The following is a 9993-nucleotide window of genomic DNA, read 5'->3' as shown; positions in this document are numbered from 1 at the left end:
TTACAATCCAAAAGCATGCTTCACTAAGTAGAAGCAAATAATAAGTGTATGTGACCACAACGGTCGTTATAAGTCATAGTTCAAAAGTACAATGTTTGAATGCAAAATAAAGTAGTTCATGCGATAACAACTCTAAGCAGCGAGTGTCTACAGCACGACTAGTACACAGCGGAAGCTAACCTCAAGCACCTGAGAAAAACATGCTTTAAAACGTCAACACAAAGGTTGGTGAGCTATAGTTTAAGTATAACAGTAAGTAAGGTAGGCCACGAGATTTCAGTGCTACAAAGAGCGTTTCAAAACAGTATGATAAAGTATATGTTAACCGTGGGCACTTGGTAACTAACATAACGTTTATACCCCCTGAAAGTACACTTGGAAAGTGCGTATGTTTACAAAGTATTAAACACTCGTTAAATGCTAGCGCTACTAGCCCGAGTGGGGATGTCAAACCCTATGGATCCATATCTAAGATTCGCGTTCACGGTTCAAAAACCAATGATTAAACGTTAACGAGCTAAAGGGAATGTTTATGCCGTTGTATAACCCACACATATATAAGTTTAAGTACTCGTTCCTAGTATGTAAAACGTATAAAATCCGCATGTATTCTCAGTTCCCAAAATAAGTTAAAGTAAAAAGGGAATGCTATAACTCACAATGATAAAGTAGTCGTAAAGTCGAGTCGGGAAAAGTGTGCAAGTAATCGGTCCGAAAGTCCTAAACCTAAGTCAAATAGTACTAAGTCAGTAAATCTTCCGAAAAGGTTTAAAAGTACGTGAATAAGGTCTTAAAGGTCATCATCAGTCATCATCAAACAAAAGGCGCAAAGTAAGTTTCGTTCATGAAAGTAGTTTAAAACAAAGACTGACTTCAGTCAGTCACCACGGCCTCTACCCTTACTGAAATAAGGTGAGACCAGTTGCCATGGCTCCGTATATGAGTCCTTTAAGTGTGGTAAAGTTTACAGAATCAAACTCGTCTTTGTTTGACCGTGGCGACGGTCTAAGTGCGAGTAGGTCAGAAATTTATGCACAACGTTAAAGGACATAGTGACGATCGGAGGGCCATAAATCCTAAACCGTAACTCGGATTAAGACGAGTCCTATATGAAAAGTTATCTACTCGAAAAGATATATTCGAAAATCAAGGTCACAGCAGCCCAGGTTTACTGGTCTGTTACAGAAACAGCAGAACAGTAGGTAGAAGACAGAAAGCAGTAAAATAATGAGTTCCGGTGAGTTTGGTGCTTGATGTTCATCTTGGTTCTCATCCTTGATGCCTATAGCTTCAAGTGTACAACTCATTGATGTGTTTACATCATCTTTACCATGGTGTGACCATCATAACCCAAGTGTAAGTCTAAGACATGAAGCACAACTCACTTAAGAGTTGTATGAAGTTTGATGAACCAAAGTTACATCAAAGTCTTAGATCTAACACATACATGAACTTTATGTGAAGACCCAGGAATTTCCGACTAAATTTAAACTTAATCTTTATATGATTTTCATACGATAAGCAAAGTATGTAATGTTGAGTCCAGAAAATTTTGAAACGATGTTCATATATTCAATTGACTTTCGACTGTTCCCGATGATTCACGAACCATTGCTTGTAAATATGTGGATATATATAAATATGTGTATATATAAATATATGTATAATATATATAATAACATGAACATTAATAAACTATTATATACATTTATTGTTATAAATAAATATGTACAATAAAATACATTGTAATAAAAACTATTATTTTATATGTATATTTCTTGTATATATATATTGTAATATTTAATTTAATCATTTAATGTATATTTATGTGTGTAGTAAATTTTGTTATTTAAAACTGTTTATATATATACATAGTGTATATTAAATATAATTAATTTTGAGCTTAAATGGTAAATGTCTGTAACTTTCGGTTGACGTTTAATTATTTTTAAAATAGGTCTAATATATATATAAGAAGTTTTAAAATAAAAGTTGTTACAAAATTTGATTAAAAAGATAATAGTTTTGATAAATATTTTTTTTACCATTTCAATCTAATTTTTGTACTCCGTACATATAAATTGGAACAGAAAATAAATAATTTTCGAACCTTTTTGATCAGGTTTCAGACAGGTAATGAGTGAAATAATTAAATATGTTTAATTTAAAAATTTAGGATTTTTAGGAAGACTTTTAAATATTAACTGTTTAGCAATGAACCACGATATTGTTACCTGTGCAAAGTGTCGGCAGAATATAACAAATTCACCCAGTGCAATACTGTTTAAGTTGTGAATCATTGAATACTATTACCTTTTCATATTATATTTATTATTATATTATATATTATTATTATTAATTATTATTAATATTATAATTAGTTAATTTACATATATATCATGTATGTAATCTGTGAGAGATCACAACATCTCTTGCACCATCTTCACGATCACCTTACTTCATCACTTTACACGCCACCACCACCCATGACCACCAGAGATCACCATAACCACCACCCGTCACCTTTCTTTCTTTCTTTCCTCCATTAACTCACGTTATTTTTTTTTTCTTTCTATTTCAAATCATCATCAACCATTCACCTTTGTCTTTGATCAACTAACACCTTCACCACTATTAACCTCCATCAAAACTTTCCACCACCGTAACACCACCATATATTTATATTATCGCTGTAGCTATGTTCTGTTTAAAACCACCGGAAGAACAACCATTAAACACCTCATTTTTTGCTGTTGTTACAGTCATCATCATTTCTGCTATTAATATGATCCTACTTCTACTCTGCTGTGTTTTTTTCAATTGCAAATGGGTACCATTAGTAACCTGCAAATTTTGCTACAGTGTATCTGTTATGATTCGAAACGCAGCTACTGCTGCTTGAGTTCCTGTTTTTTTTATTTAATTACTTTTGATGACTACATGTTCATTTCTTGTTTCTACTGTCCTCCTCAAATCTGTTTCATACGAATAAAATGAAGATGGCAAACTAAGAAGATGATGAATAGTGGAAAACATTGTAGGAAGAGGGTGATTATCGCGACTGTTACAGATTTTTTTTCCTGAAACATTGAAAGCGAATGAAGAAAAAGAAGGTGCTTTAATGATATTGATAAGGATACTGTGTTGATGATGTTGTCGTATAAAGAATAATGATTTGAAATCGATGATGATGATGGCATGATCATGATGATGATTACGATATGCTAACATGTGGAAGACACGTGAAGATGATGATGATTAGGATGATGATTCGATGATCATGATAGTGATTTGATCATGATTTATGATGATGACGAACGATGAAGATGATGATTATGATACAATGATTATAGTTATGATTATGATTCAATGATAAGATGAATCATGATTATGATGATGATTATGATAATTGATGATGAAGATAAGAACGGATGTCGAGTGGGTTGAGAATGAAAACAGAAATAATACGGGATAGAATACAATTAAGTCGTAATGTTAATCAGAAAAACGAAGACAGGGGGATGGTTCAGGGTGGTTGTTTGTAACGGTAGGTCAGCGGTTCAATCCCAGCTTGCTGCGAAAATTTTGCTATTTTATTTTTTCTTGGGCCGTGTCCTGAATTCTGTTATTGGGCCGGCAACCTTGTTACTGTTAGACTATGGTTTCCATTGGGCCGAGTTCCATGATGCTCTTTATAGATTGGGCTGAATATGCATATATAGATATAGACTTAAGTACGAAATAAATCATAAATGAGAAGTAGAGCAGACGGTCGGGCGTTTGGATGGGGAATCAGAGGTCGCGGGTTCGAATCCCGGCCTGGGCAGTTTGATGTCTTTCTTTTTGAGCCTTAAAGGTAGGTCCAATATCAAACTTATTATTATTATCATTATTATTAGTTTTATTATTATTATGATTGTAATTAATATTATTATTGTTATTACTAGTTATTATTATTACTACAAGTATTATAAGTATTGTTATTATAAATGCTAAAATATGTATTAAGTATCATTCATTATTAATAATATGATTATAACTAAAATTATAATTAATATTATTAACATCATTAACAAATATGATTTTTACTATTTTATTATTATTAGGATAAGTATTATTAACATTATTATTATTAGTATAGTTATTAGCGTTGTTAGTACTAAACGTATTATCACCAGTAAAAAAAAAAGTATTATTGTAGTTAATATTAGTATCAGTATTATTCCTATTATAATTAGTATTACCAAAAGTATCATTTTAATGAAAACTATCAAAGTTTTTTTTTTAAAATTAACATTTTGACTAAAGTTATTATACTTGTTAAAAATTATCATTATTAAGAATTATGATTATCTTTATTAGTAATATTGTTACTATCAACATCATATATATCATTAACAATAAAATTAATACTTTACAGCTATTATTATAAATATCATTATTATTATCATTAATATAATTGTTACATTATTAGTAAAATCAAGTACTATAACTATTATCATTTTTAACAAAATTAATATTCTTAATGAAAATATGAAATATATATAATATTAATATAAAAAGGATACAACTAATGAATTTACATATATATATATAAAAAGTTGTTCAAATTGAATTATGTGTTTTAATATAATTACAACTAATATAGGTTCGTGAATCCGAGGCCAACCCTGCTTTGTTCAGTTGTTAAATATCGTTATATGTATTTTTACTACAAAATACATTATGGTGAGTTTCATTTGATCCCTTTTACTCTTTACATTTTTGGGGCTGAGAATACATGCAAATGTTTTATTAACTGTTTTACAATAATTATATGCGTGAGTTTCATTTGCCTTTTTACCCTTTATATTTTTGGGCTGAGAATACATGCGCAACTTTTTATAACTGTTTTACTAAATAGACACAAGTAATCAAAACTACATTATATGGTTGAATGATCGAAATCGAATATGCCCCTTTTTTATTAAGTCTGGTAATCTAAGAATTAGGGAACAGACACCCTAATTGACGCGAACTCTAAAGATAGATCTATCGGGCCCAACAAGCCCCATCCAAAGTACCGGATGCTTTAGTACTTCGAAATTTATATCATGTCCGAAGGAGGATCCCGGAATGATGGGGATATTCTTATATGCATATTGTGAATGTCGGTTACTAGGTGTTCAATCCATATGAATGATATTTTTGTCTCTATGCATGGGACGTATGTTTATGAGAAATATGAAATCTTGTGGTCTATTAAAATTATGAAATGATTATTTATGTTAAACTAATGAACTCACCAACCTTTTTGTTGACACTTTAAAGCATGTTTATTCTCAGGTATGAAAGAAGTCTTTCGCTGTACAATTGCTCATTTAAAAGACATTACTTGGAGTCATTCATGACATATTTCAAAAGACGTTGCATTCGAGTCGTCGAGTTCATCAAGATTATTATTTAGTCAATTATAGTTGAATATATTATGAAATGATTTGCATGTCATCAATTTTCGATATAAAGCAAGTTTGTCTTTTAAAAACGAATGCAGTGTTTGTAAAATGTATCATATAGAGGTCAAGTACCTCGCGATGTAACCAACTATTGTGAATCATTTGTAATCGATATGGACTTTGTCCGGATGGATTAGGACGGGTCCTTTCACTTTAAAACTAATAATAAGTTACAAACTTGAAAATGAACTTATGAAATCAAGATCTTAAGTTGTAGAACATCGTTCTTAGTTTGATCTTGAAGATCCAAGACTCAAAAGTCTAGATCTAACATAAGTGTACAATGTTATAATTAAAAAGTTTCATTTACATGTTCTTGAACTTTTAAAGTTACTTTTAGTTCAAGATTAATGAGATCAAAGTTAACTAGTAACATTTGACCAATCACAACCAACAAACAAGAAATTAAAGTGTATACTATGAAGAAATAAACTAAGTAAACAAGTAACTTGTTCATGGTTGTTCATACTTTAAAGATTCAAACCTAAGTTTGATCTTTAAGAAAGTAAACTTGAAGTTTACTTCATGAATCACAAGTATGATTCCAACACATGAACTTACAATCTTTGAAACAATAAAAGTAGAATCATAAACTAGTAAGTTTATGTTCTTGTGTTCTTGATAAATACAAGATATTATGAAGAATCAAACTAGTAAGTTTGATTCTTGAAATTTATAAGTAAATAATAAATAACAACAAGTAACAAAGTAACAACAACAACTAACAAATCTCAAGTAATTAAACAACATCAAAGATCAAAAGATGATGATGATACATGTGTGTATGTATTCGGTTTTGTAAGAAGAAAAGAAGAAAGAGTTGTCTCAAGTTACTTACAATCTTGAGAGAAAAAGAAAGGAAAGTTTGAGAGAAAATGGAAGCTAGTAAGAGTCTGTGTGAATGAATGAAGAATACTAGTTAATATGGTAACAAAATTTGAAACAAAAAGCACACTCCCAAGGCCTCTAGGCCATCGGTCTTGGAGGGGATCAAGAGGGAGGACAAGATCCACTAGTTACTAGTATGTAAGGCTTTAAAAGTGTGGTTAATGGGTGTGTTTACATGGGAAAGGCAAGTAACTAGATTCCAATCTTCCTTAAACAAACTAGTTCATTTTAAAATGATACTTTCATGTATGTAACAATGGGTTAGTTAATCCATTAAGGTGTAGGGTGGGTTTATAAGCCCATTTTCAAGAGTCCATTACACTAATCAAAGCCCAAGTTCTATAATTCACAAGTTAAACCAATTAAAAGCCCAAGTAACTAATTAGCAACTTTAGTTAATAAAAATGATTAATAAACTTAATCATGAATGCCAATAATATCTAAAAATATTATTTGTGAAAGTTCCGGGTGTCACAAAGACGTTTCGGGCAATTAAAGTCAAGTTCGGGCAATCATAGAAACATGTAAAAGTAATAACATACATTCGTTTAATCGTACATTTTAATAATAATTATTATTAATAAATAAACGTTGGAAAATCCAGGGTCGTTACATTTTTCTTATGCGTGCTACAATTGTGGGCAACCAGATCATATGGCTCGTGAATGTCCTAAACCATCTTTCGGAAACAAGGTCACTTGTTTTAATTGCGGAAAAGAAGGGCATAAGAAGCCGAAGTGTCCCGATTTGCGAAACGATAATGTGAAGCAATTAGAGAAGGTGGCGGGTACGGCTAGGGGTCGCAACAATTTGATGACCAATGACGAAGCCAAACAATCGAACGAAGTTGTCTCAGGTACTTTCACGGTTAATTCTAATCCGGCAAGGATTCTTTTCGATAGCGGTGCAAATTTGTCATTTGTGTCTCCTAAATTTGTGCCTAAACTTAATAGACCGTTAGCTAAGTTAAGTCATCCGGTAGAAGTCGAAATAGCGGACGGCAAGACGGTGCTAGTGGTCGACGTGTGTAAAAATTGTGATGTTGTGTTTGGTGCCGAAAACTTTAAGATAGATCTCATTCCGATGACCTTGGGCGATTTTGATATTGTTGTGGGTATGGATTGGCTCGATCATAATAGAGCCGATATTACATGCCATGAAAAATTTATTCGTGTGAAGACCCTAAGTGGGGGAGAGTTAATTATTCACGGTGATAAGCGTAGAAGACTTGTGCCGATATGCACTTTTGCACGGGCACGTCGTCTCCTCGATAGTGGTGGCATGGCCTTTCTTGCCCATGTTATTGATACTCATGATGAGTTACCACCCATTCGTGAAATTTCGATGGTTAGTGAATTCGAAGACGTTTTTCCGGACGAGTTACCGGGTGTTCCGGAGGAAAGACAAGTTGAATTTCGCATTGAGTTGGTTCCGGGAGCTACTCCCATTGCTAAAACTCCTTATCTGTAAGACCCGAATATTTATCTTGCTTGTTTGTGTATTAAGACGTTCGAGATTGGGTTTCGCGGATTATTTATATAAAGTTTATAATGCAAAAGAATCTGTTTCAGTTAGGTCGCGCGCCGCGCGGGGATTCGGCGCGCCGCGCCGTTTGCTGCTGACAGAATCCCTTGTTTTTAATTGGTTTAAATGAAGGGCAATTGAGTAATTTCACATGGGGCCGGATTTGTGGGCATTTTCAGTTGGTTTAGATCCAACTTTGGATCATTTCACATCCATTCATCTTCCTCATCCATTCTTAGAGAGAGAGAGAAGTCTAGAGAGAGATTTGAGGTTTTGGGGAAGAAGAAGCTCGAATCGATCAAAGTCTCGGGTTTTAAAGTTGTTCCTTTCGTTCTCGGCTACACGGTGATAGTATTGGTAAGCTCAAACTCCGAATTTCAATTATCTAATTTGATATTCAAGTTAGGGTTTTGAGTTAATTAGTTGTAAAACCCTTTTATGTGATGAAATGGGTTTAGTGAAGCTAGTAATCGGGTTTGTTGTTATTGTTGGTGGATTTTGGGTTTGGTGAACTAATTGGCCATGTTTAGAACTTTAATTTGAGTTTAATCACTTAAGTTAGTGATTATGGAAGTGTTGAAACCCATTTAGGGTATTTGGTTGACTAACTTTGACTTTGGGTCAAATTAGGGTTTCGTGGTGATTATGACCCAATTGGCGATTTAATGAAGTTTATAAACTTAAAATGGATTAAGTTGAAGTATAAAACCGAGTTAAATGTGTTTTGGTGTCAAAACTTGCAAAGAATGAGATTTTGACCTTTATGGGTCAAAATTAGGGTTTAAGTGTCAAAATGGGTATGACACGTGTTTAACACTTGTGTTCGGGTTTAATTGGCATATTAGGACCATTCTCACTTGTGTTAGTGACTATTGGTTAGTTTGGGCACGGTTTGTGCTTGGAAGTGCATTTGGGTCGAAATTGAACTTAGTGACGAATTGGGTTGATTTGTAAATCCACTCTAAGTGTATTGTTGTAATTGTGATAATGGAATAGGTATTTTCCATTGGCGAGTTGCGGATTACTTGGAAGCTTTCTTCAAGACTTCAAGGTGAGTGATATTATCCTATGTACATATGTATGTGTAGGATGGGTGCGGGTCGGGTGGAGTGATTCTCGGCTATAGAGCTCACTTCACATGTAGGTGGACTTGATGGACTTTTGTATAAGTCCAATTGGCACGGTTGTGCGTTTGGTTGACCATCTTTGGCGAAGTACACGTTCGTGTGTACATTATCACACGTGATTGTGATTTGGATGTTGTAGCCCCGATGTGGTGGATTTTATAATCCCGTGACCGTGGGTTTGAGTTGGAGATGTGAATCGCGTGTGGTTTCGGATTCACGATGACGCGTGTGGTTTCGGTCATCTTATCAAATGAATCTCGTGTAGTTCGGATTCATGGTGACTCGTGTAGTTCGGTCATCTTATTGAAGTAGTAATCTCGTGTGGTTTCGGATTACTAAGGCTCGTGTAGTTCGGCCAACCTCGATGTTGTGAAGATAGTAATCTCGTGTGGTTTCGGATTACTAAGGCTCGTGTAGTTCGGCCAATCTTCATTGTGGTATTTGGTTCTCGGTATTGGGTTAAGGCGTTAACCTTGTTCGTTTATATTGTTATATATTAATGTATTGTTGTGTTGTAGCTAACCCTCCGGGTGTAGCTATTTGGCGTTGTTCACATCGTCGTTGGTGAACTTATATTGTTGTTGTATCTTTAACTCGTTGCTTAGAGATCGTACGGTATGCTTAGTGTAGCGCCTTATATGGATGCCTCGGTATGCGGTATTTGTTATTTTGTGGCGTGTCCATTTTATACATATATATGTATGTAGTATATTATCATTCACTAAGCGTTAGCTTACCCTCTCGTTGTTGACTCTTTTTATAGATTGCATGCGGATGGTGGCTCGGGTAAGCGCGAGGATTAGAGGACTTGCATAGTTTGCGTAGAAGGCTTGTTTTTGGATTTATTAGGATTGGGTAGCGTATCCCCAATCGCCATGCTCGGCTTTGTTTTGTATTAAAAGTCTTATGGTCGAAAATTGTATTTTGGTACTTAAGGGGTAATTTGGGTCAACGTGGGC

This window comes from Rutidosis leptorrhynchoides, chromosome 4, assembly GCF_046630445.1.
Source record: "Rutidosis leptorrhynchoides isolate AG116_Rl617_1_P2 chromosome 4, CSIRO_AGI_Rlap_v1, whole genome shotgun sequence".
In the NCBI taxonomy this organism is placed as follows: domain Eukaryota; kingdom Viridiplantae; phylum Streptophyta; class Magnoliopsida; order Asterales; family Asteraceae; genus Rutidosis; species Rutidosis leptorrhynchoides.
The sequence above is the reverse complement of the archived record's forward strand: the minus strand, read 5'-3'. Positions refer to the sequence as shown.